Genomic DNA, 10,694 nt, shown 5'->3' with positions numbered 1-10,694 from the left:
TTAGATACTGTTCTTTTGGTCAAATAAGGACTGGCCCTTGAAAAACTGGGCTTGCTATTAGCACAGACCAGTAGAACATATAACAAAATCTTGCATAGCAGAATGTTCCAGTTGAGGGTTCTAGCCAGACAACCATGCTCTTCCCGGATACACCATTCTCCTGCTCCTCTGCATTCTATTTCCCCACCTCCAACAATCATTCCATATTCTAGAGCTCAGTCCTGTTTTGCGGTTATTCCTCCTACTCTCATAAAAGTATTTTCCTCATGATTTGTGTGCCTGAGCATTTCTCCAAATTTTGGGGTTCCTGCCAACAACTCTTTCTTGTGTGTGGATGGGCTGTTTTGCCTATATAAAATTAGAAATAACTTTGTTATTAGTATGTATGATGATTTCTAATGTGCTCTTCATCCTGAACGCTGAGGGAAAGGGGTTTTTTTTAAATACACATGGCCATAGCCATACCACACAACATAAAAATCAGGATAAAATTTTAACGCCCCTCTAGTCAAAGGTTTTGATGTTTATTTAGAATCAATATGTGACTATCTAGGCTTCCCAGGCCCACTCAGTTTCCTTGTCCATCTACTGTGCTCTCATACACAGTGGGGCATGACATGACAGCATCCACAGTGAGAGTGAAAATGTAGTGCACACAGCTTCCATTTTGAACATGCAACCATGGTTCAGGACTGGTGATGTGGACCCAGCAAGAGTGGGCTATGAAGGGATTGCCCAATATTTGCGTATCCCATTGTCTTAGGGTTAAGCAAGGGTTGTTTAGACTACACTGGGTTGAGGGGAGGAATTGACTATGCAACATGGCCTGCAGTCAGTGTTTTCAAACCCAGTCAGTGTTTTCCCTTAGCTCTCAATTCTTCATTTCTACCTTCATTTTCCATCTACCTCTTCCAGACCAAATCCCAACTTCATAAGCTAGATCTTAAGGTGTCTCTTTGCATTTCCCTGGACTTTCTTCCCTGCAGCTTCCCAGCCCTCAACCTCCTTAACTGCCTGCTACCTCAGCCTCTTCCAGCTTCCAGTTAACAGCTCTTACCATCTACAGGCCCTAATATGAAGGCTTCCCACGCAGCTCAGCACGACCCCATGAGTTTCAATTTCTCGCACGTTCCTGCCCACTTTACTCGTCTTTCGGTTCTTTGCCCTCCTCTGGGATTTGAAGGCGTACACGAGATGGTCTTGCACCGGGAGTCCTTTTTAGGGGCATTTAAAAAGAAAGTCAGGCTGATCAGTAATAACACGAACGAGGGAAAGATGATGGCGGTGTTAGGCCTTACGGCTACCCAGCCAGTCACATGTTTCTCGTTTTGCTTGCATATTAATTCCAGTTTCATAAAAGCAAGAGGAAGGGGAGGAGGCTGCCTTAACTAGATCTATTTGCGATTTTAATGGCTGCTATTCATCACACCGTATTTTCCTTTCGGGAAATGGGGCGGGAATAAACCCCCATAAAAAACGAGCGGTTCTCACTTTCTCTTTAGAGAGAAGAGTGACCAGCTTTCATCGGTCCTTCCGGGAGGGGGGAAGGAGGGAGGCGGCCTGCCGAGGCCCTGCCCGCCGGGGGCTTGGCTGGCTGGCTGGCTGGCTGGCGGGCGGGCGGAGTGACGGACGAGCCCTGCTTGGCTTCCCTGGGCTCGTTAGAGGGAGCTGTCGGCCGGAGGGAGCGGCGCTTGCTGCAGTGAGGGACCCGCTCCTGCTTCTTGCCCCCCCACTCCGCCTCCTCGGGAGCCGGGGACCGGCCGCGCCGCGGGAGCCGCAAGAGAAGGAGGCGGTGACGTGCGGGCACGGCACGGGTTCTTCGCGGCGGCAGAGGTGGGCGAAGGCTGGCCGGGCCTTGGCAGCCGCGGCCGTCGCTGCCGCCATGAATCCCGCAAGCTCCTCAGAACCGGCCCCCAGAAGAAAGCCGGCCGGCCGGAGGTACGGAAAGCCCCCGCCTGCCCTTTCGCAGCGAGCAGAGCCTATCCCGGGAGAAAAGCCCCTGAGGGGCGAAAGAAGGAAAGGGCGGGAGGCGTCTTTTAGCTTGGGCGGTTGCTCGGGAAGGCAGCTCCCCCCTGAGGGGAAACGGAGGACAAGCGCTCGCTTTCCTGGGAGCCCTTGAGGGTCCCCCTCGCAGCCCCGGAAGAGGTCGGGACGCCTCGATCCCAGGTCCTCCCCCATACTCCGGGTGAGCTGCGCGGGGTGCTGGTGATGGAGGAGGAGGAGAACGGCTGGCGGACGTCGCCCTTGAGAAGGCTCCCTTCGCACCCCGAGGGTCACCCGCTCTCCCATTGCTGCTGTTCTGCGCCCGTCTGAGGCAAAGGGGGTGCGCGCACGCGGGAAGGGGGCGGCTGATGATGTGTGGGGCGCTAATTCTCTCTCCCGCCAGAGTGAATATGGACGTTGGTCCTTCGAAAGATTTTCATTCTGAATTGAAACGGGGGGAGGGACGGGGAACACAGACACCCCCACTTAGTGTCCTTGAATACCTAACCCTTGTTATAGACACAGATTTTGTTTTTTTGAGGGAGAGCCGTGTTTTTTTTTTTTTTTCGGGTTGCAAAAGCACCCTGTTGGTGTCCTTGAGAGAAGCTCCGAATTAAGTAGGCGCTTTAAACCCTGGGGAAGAACAATTTCCAACCGTAGCTGCCTAGGAAAGAAAGATATGCCTTTTCCTCGCGAATCGTTTCTAAGAGCCTTTTTCTTAATGCTGTGAGAACAAAATCAAGGGGACCCTCTCGCTTCAAGTCTTGAAGATGAGTAGAGTCGCTTCATTTGTGCCCTTGAATATGTTCCCCTTTCTAAATTTTGCGTATCCTTGAGAGGGCCTCTCATTCTTAAGTTAACTGTAGAGTTGCTAGTCTACAGGATCCCCCCTCCCCCAGCCAGGTGAATAGAAGGTATCACCTGATGTTTTGTAAGAGGTTTGGCTCAAACTGTTCCATAGGGAGGAAGACCACCTTTTAAAATGTGGCCAGCTTCCTCATTTAACTCAGAGATTGTGCTCAAGCGTGCTGCTCTTCGTCTTCGCCTAATGGAGAAGATGCTTAAGAGCACCCTCCGAGTTCTTCTGAGTTTTCCATTTGACTGGGGAGCAAGCAGAGCTTACCTTTTTCTTCACCACCCTTTAGTCAGAACTGAGAGGGCCGGGTCGGGCGCTTTCCCCCACACACCCGAAATATGCTGTAGGGTCGGAAGACAGGGACGCTGCTGAACCTAAGAGGATCCCTTCCCCCGTTTCTTGGTGTCGTGCAGACGACAGCCCTAATATACCCCAACAGGTGCTGGAGTAAGTCGCACTTGCTGCCGCTTCAGCCCTGCCCTTTGGCACTGTGGTGGCGGCCCTCTTCCAACGCACCCATCTTGGTGGAGAGCGTGCGAGAGGAAAGGACACACCCGTCGCGTCGGGGGCTTGGCGCAGAGATCAGCCCCGCTTTCCCAGAGCCGACGAGAGGACGGCACGGTAGGTCTTGAAAACCGCGCCTGGAGGCTGCGGCGGATGTAGCTTAAACCCCCGGGGCAAACCGCCTTGGCAGAGCTTTCCCTCTCCGGGTAGCGCCCCCAGCATTTGTGCAGCCAGCCTCTTATTCAGTCGCTCACGCCCCGCGTGCCTTTCTGCCCCTCAGGGAGCTGGAGAGGGAATAGGGAGCCGGCATCGCGTGCTCCCGGCCCGTTACTTTGGGGCCAGGCCAGCCACCTCTGTGTCCATGAGACCGCCGTCTGCCCGTCAGAGGAGCTGCCGCCGCCACCGCCGCCACCTCCTCCACCAGCAACCACCAACCAGAACGCACGCCGCCGCCACTACCGCCTCCGGGCCCAGTTGCTTTGATTCTGCTGCCGCCTTTCCTCCGCGCAGCAGAAGGTGAGTGATCCCGTTGGGTGCTCTCGGGCAGCGTCGCCGCGCGATTCTTGGGTATCTCTCTGCTGTCTCCGTGTGGCTTGCTCTCATTTTGGCCATCTCCCGCCCCCGCCCATGCAGTCTGGTTCATGTGTACTCCGAAAGTAATCTCCATTGAACTCAGTGGGACCTGCTGCCAAGTAAGAGTGTCAGGAGGATTACATTTTTGTTCTTCCTTTGCTTTTAATTTTCTGTCAGAGATTCTCTAACACATTCCATCCTTTGGCCCCATTTATCTCTACTTTTTTTGCTGACTGCCACCTAATATACTTCGTATATGTGTCATTTTTCTCTCGTAATTTAAAGGCTAGAGAAGCAATTTAAAATATTCTAATGTCTGGCTTTGAGGTTTATTACTTTTTATTGCCAAGAAGCATTATCTTGCATAGTTAGTGTTTGCATATTTCTACTTCCCCTTAAGAGGACTTAGGTGTCTCTCTGCTATTACTGTGTAAGACTAGCTATGATAAACTATGAATTTGTTTGTGGGGAAAGGCAAAGGAAATCCCTGTAATCCTTTATTGTGTTGTGATTACAGTCTTTTTTTCCTTGCCACATATAATGTTTATTTCCTTTCACTGCCTGCTTATTTCCTTTCATGATTAAATACTATTTTATTTTTATTTATTTTATTACTAATAATTTATTTACTGCCCTATAGCCCAGAGGGCTGTTGGGGCAGTTTACAATAAAATACAATAAAATTAGCAATATATTAATAAAATGAATCTGTGCTCAGTTATTCGTTATTTATCTATTTAAGTATAACAAAAATGTTTGTCTGTTATATAAAAAATCCCAGGGCAATGAGCTAGGGTTTTGTTAGATTTTTTTTCTAGCCTTCATAAACAAACTCGCAATTAATACAGGTGATTTTCATTTGTTGCTTGAGGTGATTTTGAAGAGCCATTTTTTTAAGGTGTAAGATTGGTTATACACATCTGTGTAGCAAATCTAAGCAGCAATCCTTAGACTTACCTGTTTCATGTCAAGATGGAAAAGACAGGTATCCATGGAATATATGTGTGAAAACAGACAAATGGGGGAGGGGGAAACATGCCTTAACACTCACCAAATACACTAACATTTAGTTGAAGTAAGGCCATATTGTTAATTGGTATGCAGGAAGCTGTGTCCTTCACATTGAGTAATTTCTCTCTTTCTTATCCTATAGGGAAAGACTACTGATCCCTGTGTGAAAAGAATGGCTGTGACTTTAGAACAGGCCCAAAGGGCGGGCTATATATTTCTGAAAGCACTCTTAAGATTTGGCTTCATGGTTGCTAATAACCTTGTGGCCATTCCGTCCTACATTCTCTATTTAATAGTACTGCAACCTCTCCGATTGTTGGATAGTAAACGGTTCTGGTACATTGAAGGAGTATTATTTAAATGGCTTTTAGCTATGGTGGCATCCTGGGGCTGGTGGGCAGGATATACAGGTAAGAGCAATTTACTACTTGAAATGTAACACACACATATACTGGAAAAAAATTATATATATTGAAATGTGCATATGAATGAATGTCTCCTAAAATATTTGTGTTCTTATAGGGGTATCTTCAGTGTTTATAGAATAAAAACTTAGACTGTAATCCTATGCTCATTTTGGTATTTAATGCTGAAAAGTGTTCAGGACAACTTACAAGTTCAGTTTTGAAAGCTGAACTTTCATAACAGCCAAACCCTTATAAAATATTAATTGAAAGTGAAAGCAGTTAACAAATTATAGTTATTCTCTTTGTCCCTTGAGGTCAAATAAAACTGTTCTTTCTTGTGTAAAATAAGGAAGCATGACACAGGTGGACTCTGAGAAAAGAGGAAGCTCTGCTGAACTCTCTGGGATTTATTGTGAAGTGATCATGCACAGACTTTATCATATCTCAAGGGAATATGTATGGATACTAGGGGAGTGGGACACATTATGTTCATTTATGCTACTGTATCTGTGAAAATTAGGTAACTCCAGTGACAGGAGTGGAGGACAGATTGCTCTCACTTTAGCACTAGCCTTAGGTAGAATGTTTTATTTTACCCTCTGGTGGTGAACATTGACTTACCTGGAGGAAAGAGGAGGGGTGCACCCATTGTTTGGGGTGAGGAATAGTTTTTATTCTCAGCTTTATCCTAGGTTGTATCTGTGATGATAGTATACTGTGTTAGAATATTAAGAGTGAACTTGTTTATGTTACATAGTGAATGTCCAAAATTTGGTAAATGTTGACTTTCAGTTATGAAAGCCAACAGTCACAGATAACTTTTTTAAATACATATTGTATGGGTGAATGTCAGTTTCAGATCACTGCTGTAAAAACTATAGATAACATTTTTGCAAGTCTTTAAATGGAAATATATATATTCTCAATATAGTTTGATCCATATATACAGCAGTGACTTAGTTACTACTTGAAATGTAGCGTATGTATTTTCACATATTAAATTAGTGGTCCCCAGCCTTCTGGGACATGGGGGTCACATTAGAGTGCCCAATGCCTAAAGAAGATCACATCTTAAAAGTAATAAAATTATTAACCTACTGATTTAGATCGAAAGTGAACATTCAGAGGTCACTGAAGAAATGATAATTTAAATGCAATCCATTTTGGAACAATATTTTACTGTGAAATCTTTATCTCGCAACACATGCTTACCCAGTCAGTGTGATTTTTGTGGCTGTTTTCTGTTAATTAAGGCTTTAATATCCAAGTCAAGGTTTGTGACAGACACTCTTAAATGTAAATGTTCATCTGTAAGTCTTGATCTACACTTGGATTTCACAATTTTCGTCTTGGAAAAAGTTTGTTGACAAATATATGTGATGCCAAAGACTGAACATGCCTGCAGCAAATTTCTTTAGGTTGATAAAGATACCAAGTAGACCACATTAGAAATTTGTTTTCTTTGTAAAGGGCTCTGAGGTGATCACTGGTTTGCAAATCAATTAATTCCATCTGAAAAAGTTATTTGCATCTTCTTGCATCTACTTCGAATGGATTTTGAAACATTCTTATTTTCTTTCCATGCTTATGGCAATCAGTGAATCTATTCTGGAATTCCACCTGCAATAGGCTCAGTGCTTTGATGTGTCTTTCAGCATTGAATTGTAAATTCCTATCCCTCTCAATTTTTGGTTCATTGAAGCACCAGACGTTTGCAGGGTACTTTCACTAACTTGCTTCACAAAAATGTTTTGTTTTGCTTCAAATACTTCAATTCAGAATATGTGTGTCAGACACAAGCTTTCTTTTTCTCTGCAACTGTACATTCAGTGTATTCAGATGATCTGTGTTACCAGTTAAGAAAGCCAAATCAAAAATCCATCTAGGGTCAGAAATTACTTCTTGACCTTTTCCTTTCTTGTTGAGAAAGACATCAACTTCATGATGAAGACTGAAAAACTGTGGACTTTGCCTCTGCTAAGCCACTTGACTTCTGCATGGTACAATATACATATTCTGCATCCATCTCTGAGAAAAAAAATTGTAAGTGATAAGTTAGGCTATAATGCCTGATGTAATTAATGATGGATACAACAATATGCATCACACTTTCCCATTGAAGAATCTTACTACACAAAGCTTGCTGATGGATGATGCAGTGAAATTGCATGGGAAATGTACTGAAAAGAGATTTCAGTATCTCTTCATTGATTATTGCAACTACACCAGTTTTATTTCCTACCATATTTCTTTTATCATCAGTTGTGATGCTTTTCAATTTATCCCAACTCAGACCAAGATATTGTACTGATTCACAGCCTTCAAGAATATGTTTCAATGCGGTTGTAGTGCCTTTCAAACTCAACAGTGCATATAATTCTTCAGTAATTCTGAAATTGGAATCTATCCCCCTGATCAATATTAGTAGTTGAGCAGTGCTTATATTTATTTATTATTTATTTATTTGGAATTCTTATAATGTCATTGCTCTTATTTAATGCCAAAGAAAAAAACCTTCTTGTTCTGACAGTTACATATGCAGCTTTTCTCCTAGTTCTTCAACATGCCTGGTGATTGTAGATGCAGATAAACTGACACAACTAACACAGCATACCTTATCAGGGCATGTTTCCTCCATTACAAATCTATGCACTTCTTAACAAATGCACCTCTTAACAAATCCACTCTCAGTGAATGGCCTGCCACTCTCAGCAGTACATTTAGTAACATGATAGGTGGCCCTTACAGTTGACAGGTTCTCCTCAACATACTTTCTAAAACTATTTTGCTGCAAAAACATTGATTTTTTTTATCTCCTTGATAATACTGAGTAGCTCTTGTGACAGGATTAAAAGTACCTTTTATTATTATTATTATTATTATAACATTTCTATGCCGCCCCTTGCCGAAACCTCGGGGCGGCTTTTAACATTGTACTTCTTTAATCCTAAGGTAGTTTCAAGACATATCAGGCAAACTGCTTTATCCTTGTTTAAAACACATACTCAATGGTCCATTTGTCATTAAAGACAAAATGCTCATCTGCAACTTCATTTCTTTGAAACAGCACTTTCTTTTGCGGACATCTTCTTACATAATTTTTAGCAGATCAGCAATTGCAGGGTTTCATTATTACCCTTGAATGAATAAAAATATGAGAAGTATAGTTTTAGGAGTCTCTTCCCTTTCCCATCAAATCCACCCCACTCTGGATGCTGTTAGCTGGGGATTTTCATTTTGACCATGACAAAGAAGAGACCCCTGCCTCTATAGTTCTCAGGAATATTGGGCCAAATGCACAGACTAAGAAGAATTTTTAAAAAAATGGATCATGAATCTGACCTACCAGATGGCAGAGCTGCAATCCTAGGGACATTTAATACTGTAAGATTTCTTCCTTAATAAACACACTGTCTTGAGGTTTAAATCTATACATGCTAATATAAAAATTGGGGGCTCTCCAAAGAAAAGGGCAGGTAGAGAGAAAGCATGAATAAAAGGAGAGCCTCCCACCTGGAGCAGAGGATATGCCATTAAGTTGGCTTCAAATTATATGCAGGGTGCACATACACATCACTGTGTGCCAGCCAAGCTTCTACCATGAGAAGCAAAATGGCAGTCAGGAGGAAGGGAATGTGACTGGAGGAAGATGTGGGAAGGGGAATCCCGTAAGCTTCAGTCCTAAGAGAGATCTTCCCTCTCAACCAATCCTGCAGTCACAGATGCATGAGAAGACTCCTAGCTGGAGTGGGTGGGGAAGGAGAGGCAAAAGCAAGCAAAGTCAGAGCAACCAGTTCTTGTTGAGGAAGGAAGCATGCATTTTCCTGAAGCGGCAACCTCACCAGTAACCTTGGAAGCCACTGGAAGGTACCTTGATGGGCAAAGCCTCTAGAAATGTTCAATATGCAAAGCACTTTGTATCCTTTTTGCAAACATTCTAGCTCTTTTAGTCTCCTTTTCCCACCTTTTCTCGCAAAAGCAGGCCAGACATCTCTAGAACCCATCCACATAGCAGCTTTAGCTTCCTTATATATATAGCTTTCAACATGGTAATACATGGAGAGGGGTGATGAAAAGGCTGAGTGGTACAGGTTCCTGATCTCTGTTGGCTAGGAAAGCTCCCAGAATCGTCAAAAAGCTAGTATAGAGGATAAGACCAAGAGTGGGTGGACAGAAGGAACCATGGAGATCAGAAGAAACAATGTTGCTGGTGTGTGAGTGTTTGGGTATTTGGTATGAAAGGGACAGGAAAAACAGCAGTAGGTGGTGCTGCTTGAGGCTTGTGTGTCTGAGGAAAAATGCCTTGAGGGTGAGAGTACTAAATATGGTTGGACAGCCACAAAGAAAGTGCATGGGGACTGCATGCAGCCCATGGGTTGCAGGTTGGGGACTCGTGTTTTAAATAATTGGTATGGAGTAATAAGCCATGGGTACAGAGCAGCTCCCATATGTTTGCAGTGATTTCCGTGCTCTATTGGAATTGCATAGACTGGAAGGCAATAGCCTTGTATGCGTCTCAGTAACTTTTTGTTTGTTCATGAAGAAGGCATGCAGTAAAAAGTAGGTACATCTTCCTTGCCTGTGTACCTCATTACATGCTTTTAATTCTTATTGGTTTGATGGTAGAGATTTGTTTTTCTTTATCCCTAATTCTTCTTAATAAGTGAGTTTGCATGGCACCCCTGTTCATTGTGGGCAGCTGACCATGATGGGTTGACATGTTAGCCAAACCCAGACTGGTCCCTGCAGAGTGTCTTCACGGGGAACAAATCAGCCTGGCAATCCATGACTTGATCTATGAGCTCTCATGCTCACGATGAGTTGTTCTGTCATTCAAACCTAGGAGAGCAACTTTACCATGCATTGTCAGGATCAATTACAGAGCTGTTCAGCAAGAGCAGCAAAATAACCTGCCACTCTTCATAGTCTTTCACTTCTAGCTTCCCTTGCTGGTGACTGTCTCTCTGTCATTGCCAAAATAGCACTTGGGATGGATTGTTACTTGTTCACCCAGGGCTTTTTTTGTCGTAGAACACACTGGCACCTTTTTTTCAATGGATTTTATCTGTCAGTGATTTTGGCTAGCAGATCAGCAGCAAACATCATTAACATAGTGCCTGCAGGCTGCTATTGTGTCTGCTATCTGATAGTGAGAGATAGCTGCTCTGGATGCTGCTCTGCTTGGGATTGGTGTGTGTGCTTACTGCCAGCAGCGAGTGAGTTCCGGCACCCCCCCCTTTTTTTTTTTTTTTACAAAAAAAGCACTGTGTTCACCACTTTAATTTTTTTTATTGTACCAGAAAATTGTTCAGATGTCTTCATTTTTTTATCTTTAGTTTTACCAGTTTATTGCAGGGATG

General features: G+C 43.9%; 1 long non-coding RNA gene across 2 annotated transcripts; it reads left to right on the top strand.

The window, feature by feature from the left end:
- The first annotated feature begins 1,631 nt into the window (after window positions 1–1,631).
- LOC123019198 lies at window positions 1,632–10,457 on the top strand. Of its 2 annotated transcripts, none has more exons than XR_006413886.1 (3): window positions 1,632–1,938; window positions 3,624–3,859; window positions 5,070–10,457. It is a non-coding gene; the product is annotated as an uncharacterized LOC123019198 (long non-coding RNA). The 2 variants fall into 2 exon arrangements; XR_006413888.1 differs by lacking the exon at window positions 1,632–1,938 and adding an exon at window positions 2,554–3,460.
- Window positions 10,458–10,694: the final 237 nt, after the last annotated feature.

The sequence above is a fragment of the Varanus komodoensis genome, unplaced genomic scaffold (genome assembly GCF_004798865.1).
Source record: "Varanus komodoensis strain SLA01 unplaced genomic scaffold, ASM479886v1 scaffold1, whole genome shotgun sequence".
Taxonomy (NCBI): Eukaryota; Metazoa; Chordata; class Lepidosauria; order Squamata; family Varanidae; genus Varanus; species Varanus komodoensis.
Note: the sequence above shows the minus strand (reverse complement) of the source record. Positions and strands in the feature narration are given on the sequence as shown.